The sequence below is a fragment of the Arvicanthis niloticus genome, chromosome 22 (assembly GCF_011762505.2).
Source record: "Arvicanthis niloticus isolate mArvNil1 chromosome 22, mArvNil1.pat.X, whole genome shotgun sequence".
NCBI classification, from domain to species: Eukaryota; Metazoa; Chordata; class Mammalia; order Rodentia; family Muridae; genus Arvicanthis; species Arvicanthis niloticus.
In genome coordinates, this window is record NC_133429.1 from 39,371,377 (window position 1) to 39,387,421 (window position 16,045).

At 43.5% G+C, this 16,045-nt stretch overlaps 2 pseudogenes; one reads left to right on the forward strand and one right to left on the reverse strand.

Annotated features, from left to right (window-relative positions):
* The first annotated feature begins 320 nt into the window (after window positions 1-320).
* Window positions 321-827, forward strand: LOC143435623 (NADH dehydrogenase [ubiquinone] 1 alpha subcomplex assembly factor 3 pseudogene; annotated as a pseudogene).
* Window positions 828-5,233: 4,406 nt separating this feature from the next.
* LOC143435724 (small ribosomal subunit protein uS5 pseudogene) lies at window positions 5,234-5,902 on the reverse strand (annotated as a pseudogene).
* Between the last annotated feature and the right edge of the window lie 10,143 nt (window positions 5,903-16,045).

The window sequence follows — 16,045 nt, forward strand, 5'->3', positions numbered from 1 at the left end:
GGTCTGTGCTCTGCGTGTGACATAAAGGTGCCCAAACCTTGGCTAGGGCATTAATATGTGTTGTTGTTGTTGTTGTTGTTGTTGTTGTTGTTGTTGTTATGTGCCTGCCCAGTTAAAATACAATTTGCAGAATACGCTGCTATTCCATCACCCCAGCGACCCATGGCCATGACCACTACTCTTGACATTCGGCTGCCTGTACTGAACAGGCTCCAGACCAGACTGTGGATCTGTTGTGAGAACCCAGTGGCTAGGACACTGGTTCTCTCCCACCGTTGATGGTGTGCATCTCCCTACTGCAAAATGAGTACCCTCTGGCCATGTACATGGCCCCCTACAACAGCAGAGGCATCACGATCAATCGTGTGTTTGGACCATGCACACTGCTCCCACAGACGGTGGTCCAGTGAAACGTGGGATCTCACCAGGATGTCACTAAAGAGAGCGTCTTCCTTTTCCGGATGCGGGAGCCTAGGGATAGATGCTGTTGTCAGCGGCACTGGAAACAAGACGGAGCCACTGCACTCCCAAGTATTACATACCGTGGGACAGCCAGCCTCTCTGTGGGAGTGCAGGACACGCCCAATGTTTGTGCCACTTTTAATTTCTTGTGTCATGAAGGTCGAATGACAAGAGTTGCCGTTCTTCGCCCTCCTGAGGAGATGATACTCACCTCCCTGAGTCAAGCTGCAGAAGGAAATGCCAGGAACTGTCAAAGAGGGCACTGGAGCTTTGCAGAGCAGGGACTCCCCAGTGATTTTACCATACTCTGCCTTTTAGCATGTCCAACGCTTGCCATGCTCACCCAGAATAATAAGTTATCCTAGTCCTTAAAATATATAGTCCTTAATATATATATATATATATATATATATATATATATATATATATATATATATATATATAATTGCACGAGGACGAGGACTTCTAGTTCATGCCATAAAAGAAACCTATGTGCTTGGTACATCCGCGATACATTCTAGACCAGTGGTTCATCAACCTGTGAGTCGCGACCCCCTAACCTAAAATCGTGACAATTCGTAATAGAAGCAAAATTGCATTTACTAAGTGCCAATGGAAACGATTTTATGGTTGGGAGTCACCACAGCATGAGGAACTGCAGTAAAGGGTCTCGGCATCAGGGAGGTTGAGAACCGCTGTGCTAGAAAAAAAAATGAATGGATAAAGAACAGATGTGTTTGATCTCTCCCGTCCTCATTTTTTCATCTGTAAAATGAAAACGCTAGATGCACTCAATACAACATCCTGTCAGAGAACAGCTGGCACCTGTATACAGTACCGGGGCTGACCTAGCCAGCCCTTTATGTTCTACGGGGCTGACCTAGCCAGCCCTTTATGTTCTACGGGGCTGACCTAGCCAGTCCTTATATTCTTCCTGTTCCTGGAAAGCACTGTTTAAGGATATGCAGCTGTTGACAAGGGCAATGGACGAGGCCACCACGGGTGGATCCTGCTGTGTGCGGCTCAGTCCTGTTACTCAGAAGCTCACCAGGCTCTTCATGAAGGTGATGGGGCATAAAGATGTCTCTAAGCCACACAGGTATCCTGCTTTCGTTAAACGGCCACATATACTTAATGAAATGAAAGGGATTGTAATAATACAAGACCAAGAAAGCAGAGGGATGGAAGTCAAAGGATGGAAGTCAAAAGACTAGCTAGACTCCATAGCTCTCCTTCACTTGTGACCAACACAGCATGGGTAGGAAACTGCCTTTAGAAACCAATATACTTAATTATAAAACAAGCATAGAAACATTGTTCCTACATAGGATTGTGTTCCATTGGGAAAAAAAAAAAACTATGATAGTATTTATATAATAATGTAACTAAATACTGAATGCCAGTGGACAAATTCAAGAGGGACTATGTAAGCTTGGATGAAGAGTCCTCTACAACTTAGCTCAAAGACATAAAAGAAAAATAAACTGAAAAGATTCTCTTTATATCTAAAGGAAAAAGGGTATTAATGCAAGGGTAGCGATTCTCAAATCACTTTATAAATTTAATTTTTAAAAGCCCCACACCATTTTTGGACCTATTCAGAATAATTATGAGCATCATCCAAAAACCTGAACTTACAGAAAACAAATGATACCATATTTTAAAGTCAGATGGACAAAGTTAAGGGAAAAATCTGCCATCAGCTATTTACAACAAGGCAAACTATAAAGCTGTTAATTTATACTTAAAGTATAATAGCCAAGATTACTAGCCATAACACACTTCAGCTTTTTTTACTCTGCTAAAGGTCATGAACTAAAGTTTGCAATGCATTGGTTTATAAATATCTCAAATGGACGGTATTGAAGGTAAGCCTGTGTGGCTATTGTCAACACAATGTTGTAGAACTATGTAGTTATTGGCATGGAGTGATGTTAACAATATGCTAGTCTGGTGGATTAAATGACAGTGGTCCCCAAAGCTCATATATTTGAATGCTTGGTCCCCAGTTGATGGAAATGTTTGGGAAGGATGAGGAGGTGTGGCCTTGTTGGAGGAGGTGTGTCACTAGATATCCTTTGGGGTTTCAAACATTCATAGCCTTCCCAATTAGTTCGTGGATCAAAATGTAACTCTGAACTCTGCCTCAGGGCCATGCCTGCCAGCCTGTTGCTTTGCTCCCCATCATATGATAGTCATGAACTCTAACTCTCTGAAACTCTAAGTCTCAAATAAACTCTCTTTCTATAAGTTGTTGTCTTAGTTAGGGTTTTACTGCTATGAACAGACACCATGACCAAAGCAACTCTTATAAGGGACAGCATTTAATTAAGGCTGGCTTACAAGTTCTGAGGTTCAGTCAAGTATCATCAAGGGGGAGGGGCGTGGCATCATCCAGGCAGACATGGGATTGGAGGAGCTGAGAGTTCTACATCTTCATCCAAAGGAAGCCAGGAGCAAACTGTGTTCCAGGGACCTGGAAGGAAGGTCTAAAAGCCCATTCTTACAGTGACACACTTCCTCCAACAAGGCCACACCTCCTAATAGTTTCACTCTCTGGGCCAAGCACATTCAAACCACCACAGTTGCCTTGGTCTTGGTGTTTTATCACAGCAATAGAAAAGTATCTGTAGGTATGTTATTGTGTCCTATGGAAAGCTTATCCTTGTATTATTCAAATGCTAATTTCTGCGCCTCCGTATGTGGTTGCAATCACTAATACAAGAATCTCGCGTCTCAACATTGTATAAACATTGCCATCCCAATCATTCCCTGGTTGGTCAATAAAGCTAGCTGATCAGCCAGTGACTGAGCAGGGGAGAGAATAGGTCTGGACTTCCTCCCAGCCTGGGGAGGGAACAAGAGACAGAAATAGGGAGTCAGCCAAGGGGAGAGAGTCCAGGAGACACTGTGAGAAAACACCTGAAGCAGAAGGAGGCAGATCAATACTAAAAATGCAAGTATCATGAGGATTTTGACCAGGAGGTAGACAGATTAACCTAGAGGATTAAAATCAAGGAATACTGCTCAGTCGTTGTGCAGTTAAAGCTTGATAAATAAATAGTTCAGTCTCAATTATTTGGGAGTTATCTGGGTTAAGAGAAAAACTGTAACATACGTATCATAAAACCACTAACAAGTATTGATGATAGTAACTCTAATATTTGGTAGAATCACTCCATTTGGGAAGAATAGAATGTCATCTATGTGTACATATGTAGAGAAAAAAAGGAAGCGTTTCATGCCAATATATTAATAATAGCTACAGTCTACTTAGCTGCAGGTGCTGAGTTTATGGGTGAGTGAAATCTTTTTATTCATCTATAATGAATATGTATTAGTAATTAAAATACAAATTTCAAATATTTTAGAGTGTTCATAACATGTAGATGCTATTTATTCTTATTTTCAGCCAAATTTTCAGGGGGGGGGGAAATGCAGATCTGGCCTTTAATACATAGTTAATATTTATCATGATCCTCTATCAAAGATATGCATTCATCAAAGAGTAATTAAATCAAACAGTCCCGATTCTCTTTAACATTAAGTCTGCAGCATTAGACAATCCACAAACCAAAATAATCTTTTTTTTTTTTTTTTTTTTTTTGCTATAAAACTGGAAACGCTTTTTCCAATTCCTGCCTCACAATTTCTCTAAGAATAATACAGCTGTTTAGCTATTTAATGGGGGAAGTACGGTCTTTAAACCGATGCTTTGTGCGGACATTGGAGTCCGTTGCTCCGGTTGCTAGGACACAACACTGCGCTTCTTGTAGTACAACCTCCTGGGCCCAACTGGTCCAGGCTTAGGTCTGGCCCTGACCCAGCTGGGCGAATTCAAGATTTATTAATGCCGTGGCAGCAGAATAAGGCAGTTACTCATGACAACTTTTTTACACAGGACAAGTACACCCAGGCAATCCCAAAGCACAAAAGCCACAAGCAAACAGCTGAAAATGTTGTGTTCATGCAGGGGGGGGGGGGGGGGGGGGGCGGGGAAAGGCCGGGAAGAGGGGCGAGCCTGCAGACTTCAACTCCACACCTTTAATAGCTGCCCTGAATTTCACCTATTTGTGTCCCAGACAGCAGCCTGTTGCCATCGTCAGTGAGTCGAAGTTAACACAGTAGGGAGAAGAGTAAAAAACTGATTCTTGAATAAGTTTCATGGATTGTATGTATCTCGTGTTCTTATGACAAAAAATGTCATAATTTAAGTATGTCCAGAATTGGGCGGGAAAACAAATTTTATACATCTATGAGTTGAAAGACACAGATTATTTCAAACGGAATCTGAGCATTTGTGAGCATAGTGTCAGCATGGAAGGAGCAGAATGCAACGAATTGTGTGCCGCATTGCCTCAGTTACCACAGTAACAGACATGCTAAGCCTCATCTTAACGGCAGCATAATATTCCACACTGTGATTTCTATAATTATTATATAAATTTTATTTCCAAGTTTTTGCCTCTTTTAATAATATGATCACTATATGTAAAAAAAATTTTCATTTCAAGGGATGTCTTAAGACAATTTCCAGAATGAAATTACCTTTATAAACATTTTAAGGCCACACTGAAAAATTAGTTTCTAAAGGGTTGCAGTAATTTTCATTTCTACTAGCAACATATAAATGTCTACTTCCTTCTGAATTTACTCATTTTAGGATTATTTAAGCCCCCTCTCTCTTTCCCTTTCTCCCTCTCTCCTTCTCTCTTCTCTCTCTCTCCCTCTCCCAGACTTAATTCACTTTTTATTTTTTACATAAAAACCCTTATGTGGTTGCCATACCTGGAGCCTGGGTCTTCTGAACAGAGACCCTGGTGTGGGTCTTCACAAGATGGCCAGAGAACTCTTGATAAGGAGACTTGGTGAACACAGTCTCCTTCCAGAGGTCAGGGGTGAAATAGCTGTACATCTTGGAGGTAGCATCAAAGGGTGCCTCAGTAAAGCTGCCCAGGGTGGCAGCGCAACCCCTGGCCCCTGGGTAGCTGTCTGGAATACCGGCTATCAGCAGCAGCTTCTTGGGCACAGGAGCAGAGATAATGTCAGCGTCTCTGGGCCAGGGAAGAGACACACCAACAGAGTCGCCTTGCACAGAGCAGCGTGGGGCTTGGCCATCTTGTTCTCCTGATTGCTTTGTTGCACAGGGAGAGTGGAAAGCCCCTCGGATGACAGTGGCTGCCTCCCTGGAGCACTTAACACCAAGACCAACGTGACCTTTGCGCTCCCCAGTAGCAACAAAGTCTTGAACCTGGTCTGCTGTCCAGTTCGGATCTGCTTCTGCACCAGCACCATCTTAGTGACCTCATCCTCCAGGGATGCGCCCAGGGAGAGGTCAGTAGTTTCAGATTCCTTAATGGGCAGGGAGAACAGGTAAATCTGCTCCATGGACTTGATCTTCATGTCCTTGACCAGGTGGCCCAGGGACTCACTCTTTGTCTTTGGCTATACCTTCATTGCCACAGCCTCTACCATGACTGTGGCCTCAGGACCCACTGGACTGACATCATCACCATTTGATATTTTCCAGAAGGAGGAGGGAGAAGAGGAAGAAAGAAAGAAGAGGAGATGAAGGAGGAGGAGAAAGAAAGAAGGAGGAAGGAGGGGGGTTGGAAGAGAAAGAAGGAAGAGGAGGAGGAGAGGGAGAATGGGGAGGGGAGTTGGAGGACGTAGAAGGGCGGAGAGGGAGGAGGAAGAGGGAAGAGGAAGGAGAGGAGGAGAAAGAGGACAGAGGAGGGAGAGGAGGGAGAGGAAGAAGGAGGACTCATTTGTTCTTTAAAACTGAATAGTCACAAAGCTTTAACTAATATTTGTGATTTTGTAGCCACAAAGATGTCTCAATGTTTACAGATGACTGCAGCTAAGATTGATGACCTAAGTTCAACTCCCAGAACCCACATGTAGGACAAAACCCACTCCCTCTGATTCTCTGTGTAGCCCTGACTGTCCTGGAACTCGCTCTGCAGTCCAGGCTGACCTTGAACTCAGAATCTGCCTGCTGCTGTGATTAAAGGCTGCCATTTTCTCGTTTTAAGACAAAGTCTCACTATGCAGCAGCCCTGGCTGGCCTCAAACTCACAGAGACCTACTTGCTTTTCCATCTCCAGTGCTGGGATTAAAGGTATATACTACCATGTCAGTCCCATTTTTTTTTCACATCTTGATTTTAAACTGCAATTGAGATCAAAGGCATTTCAGTGTCGTTGAACAAGAAAAAGCTTTAGGTTGGGACAGAAGTGCTTTTAACCTTATATTAGTCATTCTCTGATCTAAACACAGGTAGTTAGATAATACTTATTCACCTTCATTAAGTCTACCTTACTTCTGACATCATCCCTGTCATCATGAAATCAGATCTCCCTCTGCTTAGCAAGAAGGGCGGGGCTGTTTCTATAATATCGAGAGCCTGTTTCTGTGGTTGGAAGGGTTCTGCTATCTGAAGACTTGGCACAGCAGTGGGGCAAGACGGCATCTGTGTGGTAGAATGTTGTAGAGAATCAAGTTTGTTCCCTTGAGGTTGCAAGCTGGATTTGTCATGCAAGCTTAAAGCTTGCTCACCAACCTTGCAATCATTAACCAGCGAGAGCTCTCTGAGGCTGTGTTTATGAGGCCAACAGTACAAAGGACTGGGTTTTCTTGACATGAGGAAAGTATCTGAAGTGTCTCCTCCCTGCACAGCGTATGTAAATAACAATAAGAAAGGCTAAAGTTGAGTCTCTACAGAAGCTGCCCGGGCAGGTGGAGGGCAGACTAGCATTACAGGTCAGGGGATGCATAAAGCAAGGACGGGAAGGACAGAGTTGACAGGTTAGTTTCAGGAACAGAGAGCAGTTCAGATGAGAGGCTTCCAGGTTCAGAGGTTTCGTGGAAGTAGGTGGTGTTATCATCCACCCCATCTGACCCTAATCTACCAATGCAATACTCTCCCGGGATGGCATTTCATGGCCACCGCCCAGTTTTTTACTGAAAGCATTTGTAATTCCTCAGCGCATTGTATATTTTATGTGTTTTATTTTGTGACTTCTGTTGAACTGTCAGAGAAAAATAATTCTATTTTCCTTATGGGTGCTCCCTAATGACTCTTTCACAGGGGTCGTATATTAGATTCTGCTTATCAGACATTTACACTATGATCCATAACAGTAGCAAAATCACAGTCATGAACTAGCAACAAAAATAATTTTATGGTTGGGGGGGGGGTCACCACAACATGAAGAACTATATTAAGGGATCACAGCATCGGGAAGGTTGGCACCCATTGGTCTTAGTCACTGTTCTGTTGCTGTAAAGAAACATCATGACCAAGGAAATTCTTACGAAAGGAAGCATTTAATCGGGGGCTTGCTTGAAGTTCTAGAGATGTAGTTCACTGTCATGGAGGAAGCATGGCAGCAGGCATGACAGGCATGGTACTGGAAAAGTAACAGGGCTACATCCTGATCTGCAGGCAGACAGAAAGACCAAGCCTGGCATGGGCCTTTGAAACATTAGAGTCCACCACACTTCCTCCAACAACGCCATTCCCTGGTGACTGTGGGGCCATCCTTATTCAAACCGCCACAGACATAGGAACTTTTTGCTTTGATTTGTTTGTCAAGATCTCTCTGTGTAGCCCTGGCTGTCCTGGAACTCGATCTGTAGACCAGGCTGACCTTGAGCTCAGAAATCTACCTGCCTCTGCTCCTCTGGTTTCTGGAATTTAAAGCGTGTACCACCATGTCCAACTTGGCACTTACATTTTAATCTTCACTCTCAAAGCAGAGTGGGCTCTGCTGACTCTCCTCCTCTCAATCTAGAACTTAGAATCTTAGAATCTTTCCCCTTTGGCTGATCAAAGGGAAGAGTCTTCTAACCTCTTCCTTGGAGGGTGGAGGTCCGACTTGGAACTGGAGTTTCTGCATCTCCCAGCGACAGCGTGACAGCAACTCCTGTACCTCAGGGTGCCATCCCTTCAGTTGCCCAGCTCCTTGACTTTGCTTTATCTTCTGAGCAAAGAAACTTCTAGTCTTCGGGGGTCTGTAGCCTCAGAGCCTCCGGGGCCCAGGAGTGGAGCAAAAGATAGAGTTCAGAGTTCAAAAACTCAAAAGTCTCACCCCAATCCCCAGGAGGATGAAGGGGAAAAAAAAATCACCTTTCCCCCACACCACCCCATTAATGTATCTGACCCAACAGAAAATGAGTTCCAGGTGTGTTTCTTTCTTAAATTATTAATATATGCCCTGCCACATTAGCTCAGCCTATGAAAGCGGGGGAGCCCATTGCATGGCTTTACCGTCCATTAAGGGATGCCTTCATAAACATTTGTCTTCTTTTTGATGTAGTTTGTAGGGCATGCCAAATAAAGAACCTGCAGCGAGACAGTAAATGCTCTGCGGAGCACTTCACAGAAGCCTGAGCCTGAGTCCGCAGTGGGGGAGGGGGACTTTAGCTTAAGTGCTTGACAGCTCACATTTGCAAGGCATTCCACGGCACTTTGATAATGACAGTAATTATATGTCTAATGGCACTTGGAAACTTTTATATTATCAGCGTTTGAGAAAATATTTGTGAGTTTCTGAGGGGCACGCCATCACTACCGTCAACTTAGGCTTCCGGTTCTCTTGGGAACACGAAACGACTGAAAGGTTGCCTATCTACTTAACTTTCGAAGAGATGGTTCTGTACAGCCTCATCTTTTCTGAGTCCTGGTCTAAGTGTCTCCTTTAGGGTTTGGGTTTTTTATTTTTATTTTTTTTTTAAGATTTTTATTATTGGGTTGTGTATGTGTGCATGTCTGTGGGTCTCTGTGGGTAGATACATATGTGTGGGTGTGCCCAAGGAGACAAGAGGTTTTCAATCCCCTTGGAGCTGGAGTTACAGGTAACTCGGGTTCTGGGAATTGAAGATGGGTCTTCTGGAAGAGCAATGAACACTCTTAACTGCTGATCCATCTTCCAGCCCCACAGACACCTCACTTATGAGACTGTCTTACGTGATAAGGAGGCAGGTCCAAACACTTCTTTTAAAGAGGTCCAAATTAAACTAAAAGTCTACTAGGTTTTTCAGCCAGAGTGTCTCCCTACTTAAAGTCCCAGATGTCACCTAGGTAAGCACACTTGCCTTGAAAGAATCTGTAGCTTCTGCTATGGGAAAATATCCAATGTCTTTTGGAACTGCTCTGAGACGCCATAGATCTTAGTGCTGCTGAGTTTCCCATCACAGTGACAATACAGAGAATCCCACCTCACTGTCCCCTTCCCAACACACGAAACACAGTAGCCCAGCTCGGACATTCCTCATTAATACCCCATATATCTGTTAGGGCTTTTCTGCATTGCTTTGTGGTCACGAGCACAAACTTACATTCAAATTAACTCCATTCAACTTCCCTTCCGGCTCCTGCAACAGTCTACTGCTCTCTGCTACATGCTCATCAATAGGTCATCAATACATGGTATGTCTGCTAAGTCCTCACACCTCAGATGTATCATCAATATGTGGTATGTCTGTTCACTCGCTTTATATCTATAAAGTGTCCCACTTCAATCTCTAGTGAGTCTCTCCCATTGTCATTGTGCCCCCAAATGAGCCATGCCTTCTCTTCTTAATCGGGACAGGAAATGTTCTATATAGGACAGGTTTTATCTATTTCCCTCCTGCAGAGCCTTCACGTAATGATGAAGTCTCACACATGTCTAACCAAAGTGGATAAGGTGAAGCAAAAAAGGAAGCAAAGGACTGAGAAGCCACAAGATGTTCCTAAATCTTGTCTAGACTCTTGTTTGCTCTCTCACCGAGACACAAAGATGCTATCTGAACGTCATCAAACTCCATGAATTCCAAGAATTAACAAGAATTAACATGAATAACAAGAAGTCTGGGGGTAGTGAGGCAGAGACGGCTTAGCAGTTAAGAACATGTACACCTCGCTGGGCAATGGTGGCTCACGCCTTTGATCCCAGCACTTGGGAGGCAAAGGCAGGTGGATTTCTGAGTTCGAGGCCAGCCTGGTCTACAGAGTGAGTTCCAGGACAGCCAGGGCTACACAGAGAAACCCTGTCTCAAAAAACCAGAAAGAAAGAAAGAAAGAAAGAAAGAAAGAAAGAAAGAAAGAAAGAAAGAAAGAAAGGTAGATGTACCTCTCTCGCAGAGGACCCAAACTCAATTCTCAGCACCCATGTCCATAAGTCACAAAGACCTGTAAGTCTAGATCCAGAGGGTCTGATGCCCTCTTCTGGACTCTGCAGGTACCTGTGCATGCATGGTATGCACCATGCCTGCCTGGATGCTGCCATGTTCTCGCCTTGATGATAATGGATTGAACCTTTGAGCCTGTAAGCCAGCTTCAATTAAATGTTGTCCTTATAAGAGTTGCCTTGGTTATGGTGTCTGTTCACAGCAGTAAAACCATAACTTAAGACTGCAAATATCAATGGATTTAGAAGACAAATCATATGCACAGTGTTACAGGGTCTCCTGTCTTCATTTCCTGCCTGGCCCTGTAAAGCATCCGTCCAGTGTAGTGCCCGGGTCACTCGTTTTACAAAACAAGGCTCTCTGTTCTGCAAGGGGAGGAGTCATACAGATAAAGAAGGACCATTCTCTCTTTACATTTTGGCGCAGCATCACAAAAACCAAACGAACACCATCACCCACCATTTAAAGAGGAGCAACACACACAGTTTCCGAAAGAAATCTCCAAAGATTGTATGATTTTCTCATAAATATTTACAGGGGTTTATAGCTGGACATCAGTCACTCCCTTTATCTAGATACTTTTTATGATTTAGAGCCATCCAACATCGACATCTGACTGAGAAAAAAAAAATCTGTGAAGCTAATGCAGAAAGAACCAAGAATGCCAAAAATAAATGTTTCCATCCTGAGCTGAAGAATGAGCTGCTTGTGTACTCATGTGTTATAGGAAATGTGGGTCTTATTTACCCAGTTTTGCAAAGCCAACACCTATCAGAAACACACATTCTTATTTTTGCTGATGTAGACTGGGCCTCAAAGCAGTACAATGCCCGTTCATGAAAAGGAACAAAGAGCACGCTTGTGTCTTTATCTGAGGATGCTTGCCAGAATCCATTCCAAACGAGCAGGGTAACGTTTGCTTTTACAGTTGTATATTTTACTGAATTCCATAAACCCAGAGCTGGGCAGATTTTTTGCATGTAGGGAAATAACCTGATATCAGGAAAGAGCGGATACAGCAGAGCTTAAACATTGGCGCCTCATCCATTGCACATCTTTGATCTCACTGAAGTCACAATGGACTCCATCTTCCTGGGTTCTCAGAGCCCAGGTTTGAGCTTCGCTTCTCCATCCAGGCACTGACCAAAGCGCTAGCACAGGGAGCGACTCATCAACTCTTTCTTCATCCCAAGGAATCTCATACAATAGCGACATCTCAACACAGTGGCCAATGGATGAAATGATGAACAAGTTAGGTGTCATTCTCCAGTGCTCTTCTGTGTTTAGATACCCGTTATCTTAGACATCTATCTAGTATTCTATGATATTGTTTTATTACAGACAAGGTCCCTTAGTGGACCTGGAACTCACTGAGGAGGTAGACTGGCTGGTGAAGAAGCTCCAGGGGTCCTCCCATCTCTGGCCCATCCACACCAGGTTTATAGATGTGTGCTGTCCCACCCGGCTTATTTATGTGCATTGTGGGGACCCAAACTGAGGTCCCCACGAATGTGTGGCAAACATTTTCATATGTGTTGCATGGTAGTTTCCTACTCCCCCTCAGTGTGGTAGGAACAGCTCAAGGACCCCTGGAGGCCAACAAAAGGCCACATGTCTGGGAGAAGAAAGAATGGGAAGATGCTTGAGGACCCTTCCCTGGCAGTATAAAACGGATTAACCTGAGGCAGTACAACATAGAAGACGACCCCTTCTGCTGGGTTAAACCAAGAGCAAGACCCCTTCTCCTGGTTAAACCAAGAGCGAGCCTGTTCTACAGAGACCAGGGTCTCAGATGTGTCAGGGGCACAGAGTTCTTCAGAACCATGACGCACCCCACCCAACAGGGATTTCAGTTCATTCTAGAACCAGGGCACCAGGTTTTTACTGTATAACAGGAAATGTCCACCCAATGAGGTAACCTGTGAGTGATTAGAAAACGGAAGACTCAAATAATGAATGCACTGATGTTTGAAAAGCAATACCTTAAATCCCTACCAGACCCCAAAGCCATAGGCTTTATGGATTGTTCAGATGAGAACACATCCGTACCGACCCACTGGGCTGGATAGTTTTGTGTCATCTTGACACAACATAAAGTCATCTGAGAGGAGGGAATAGCAACTGAGAAAATGCCTCCATGAAGAGCTGATTGTAGGCAAGACTGCAGGACATTTCCTTAATTAGTGATTGATGGTGAATGGCCCCGCCCATTGTGGGTGGGGCCACCCCTGGACTGGTGGTTTCTATTAGAAGCCATGGGGAGCAAGCCAACAAGCAGCACCTCTCCATGGCCTCTGCATCAGCGCCACATCCAGGTTCCTGCCCACGTGAGTTCCCTTTTTAACTACCTTCAGTAATGACTTATAATGTGGAAGCAAGTCCCCTCAATTTGTTTTTGGACATGGTGTCTCGTCACAGCATAGAAACCCTAACTAAGACAGCTGCCAATGTCAGACAAATAGAAATGATGGACAACATTCCAGTAGAGTTAGAGAGTCGGTCATGCAGGCCACCACATGAGAAGCATCCAGAAGATCAGTTTGATACTTGTAATTATTATGTAAAATTTTAATAGCCAGATTTTTTTTATTGATTGATTTTTTTCGAGGCAGGGTTTCTCTGTGTAGCCCGGGCTGTCCTGGAACTCACTCTGTAGACCAAGCTGGCCTCGAACTCAGAAATCCGCCTGCCTCTGCCTCTCAAGTGCTGGATCAAAGACGTGAGCCACCATTGCCTTGCAACCAGCCAGATGTTTTTTAAATCAACCTTGATTTGACATACAGTTAGCCAGTCACTTTGTAACTGCTAATCTTAGACCTTAGAAACTTGAATATCATACACATTATCTTTAATTCTTATTCTCTATATTACCTTATAGCATCTTCTACCTTAAATAGCTTGTTTGGTTCTTTATCACTTAAAAAAGCCCTTAGTTTTTTTTTTTTACTGTGTAAACATATATTTAATCTTTATACATAAGTTCTTATCTATTAAAATTATTTTTATCTTTTATCTTTATAATTTCTTCACCTCTTAATATCATGAGACATAATAGTCATGTAGATAGGTATACTTTTTTATTTATTTTTTTAATAAAATTGACTGGGGTAGCCTACATAGTTTTTTATTGTAAAAAATATTAATATTACTATCTAACCATTATTTTGTGATTTTAAGCCAGCACAGATGGAAGGAGGAAGATACCAATTATTTTAGAAGATAGGGCAGAAGCCCTGTGTTTGGGTCTTTAAAAACCCATTTTAGTATTAGTTTGTGTTAAAGACGTCAAACACATCTTTAAATCCTTTAAGAGTGTGTGTGCACGCATTCGTACACGAATGGGCATGTCTGCGTGTGTGTGTGTGTGTGTGTGTGTGTGTGTGTGTGTGTGTGTGTGTATGAGCACGCATTCTCGTGCCTGTAAAAAGGCATATACATAAGTAACTTTTATCTACAGGGAAGGGCAGGCTCTCTGCAGGCAGTAAAACTCAACAGAGCCCACCTGAGGCAGCAGCTGTCATTGTTCTTTAGCTCTTGATGTTGTTATTGTTGAAATCTGTCAACCTTAAAGTGTTAGCCTTTTCTGTTAGCATGCTGGTGTTGTGTATTAGATAAACTGTATTAAAGTTAAAACAAAACGTTAAAATCCTAACATAAACATTTTTGTAGCTCCAGGAAGTAGAAGGAAGAGATAAAATAGAGGAACACTCTAAGTGTCACTAAGGAATATCACCAGCTTGATTTTATTTTTTTACCTTTTGTATTTATGTCTCAGGCTGTTTTGTCCTCCTTCTTGTCTCACAGAGGGTCCATCCGACCCAGGACAGGGGTTAAGGACATACTGGGTCTCCTATGGGAGGGCCAGATCCCGTATTCCAGAGTGGGCGTTTTGGGATAAAACACCATAGGACAATTTGGCAGCAGCGGATGCTCTGTCTTAACTGAGGCAGGGCTCACTACCCTACTGGTATACAAGAGATAATTTAGGAATTAGGTTTGGAAGTTCGAGCTTGTAAAACCTGATGTGTAAAAAGGAAAGACCCGAGGGAAAAGAGAAAAGGGATGTGAAGGTAGAAAACATTTCAGATGCTTCTTCACTGTCTCAGTAGGGGGTCCATTGCTGTGTGGACAGTCTGTTCTGTGTCGGCTTACACTTCCAGATCATAGTCCATCACTGTAAAAAATCAGGACAGGAACTCAAGCAGGGCTGGAAGCTGAAGGCGGGAGCTGATGCAGAGGCCATGGAGGGTGCTCCTTACTTACTTGCTTTCCCTGGCATGCTCAGCCTGCTTTCTCATCAAACCCTGGACCACCAGCCCAGAGATGGCACCGTCCACAAGGGCTGGCCCCTCCCCTATTAATCATTAACTTAAAAAAAATGCCTTACAGCTGGATCTCCTGGAGACATTTCCTCAACTCCTTCCTCTCTGATGACTCTAGCTTGTGTCAAGTTGACACACAAAACCAGCCAGCACAGTCATCAGGAGGTTTTCTGGATCTGGGGCCTCTACAGCCATACTCCCTGCAGCGCAAGTGCGTGTTCGCTGTGCACAGACACACACACACACACACACACACACACACACACACACACACCTAAAAGGGTAGAAGCCATTTTTATTGATTTTATAACTGTACTATTAAGAAAAGAGAGAACTTTGCCCTCATCCTCTGAGGCCTCAAGAATTGAAAGTAATGTTCGACCTGACGCCATTTCTGGTCCTCTGAGCCCTTCATCACTATTTTTCGGTTTTTTATTTTTGTCTTTGATCCCTGTGTCTGTTTTGGAGTAGACTGACCACATTTACAGGGCTGTTTAGTCACAACTAAATCTATGTTATGCCGTGGCTCTAAACCTCTAACCCAACTTCACAGTGCAAACCCAGCAACAGGAAACCACTTGGCCCTTGGAGGTGATATTCTGTTTTGAAATGTTTACCTACACTTTTCCATGTTTTAAAATCTACAGAACCCCTTTTAGAGCCAGATTTTAGGGAAGATTTTCTTTAGAACCCAGCTGTCCCACGTAGAATTTAGAAACTAGCTAGGGAAGCACCTAAGGAGATAAAATCACTCTTTAGAACCCAGCTGTCCCACGTAGAATTTAGAAACTAGCTAGGGAAGCACCTAAGGAGATAAAATCACTCTTTAGAACCCAGCTGTCCCACGCTCTGCCTCTTCCTTCAGGTGGTCCTCCCGGCTTGTTCTCTCTTCACCTTCTATTTACAGCCATACTTACTCTTTCTTCCTTATGCAGGTGCCAGTTTGACCCAGACCAGTGACAGGGTCCTGAGGAAGACGGTTCAAGAGACTAGAGATAAAGAAGACAGAACACATGGGCTCCTTGTGTCTTGCACAAGCTGTGTCTAACGCCAAGCAAGTTTAATAAGCAATACGGTGTCTTATA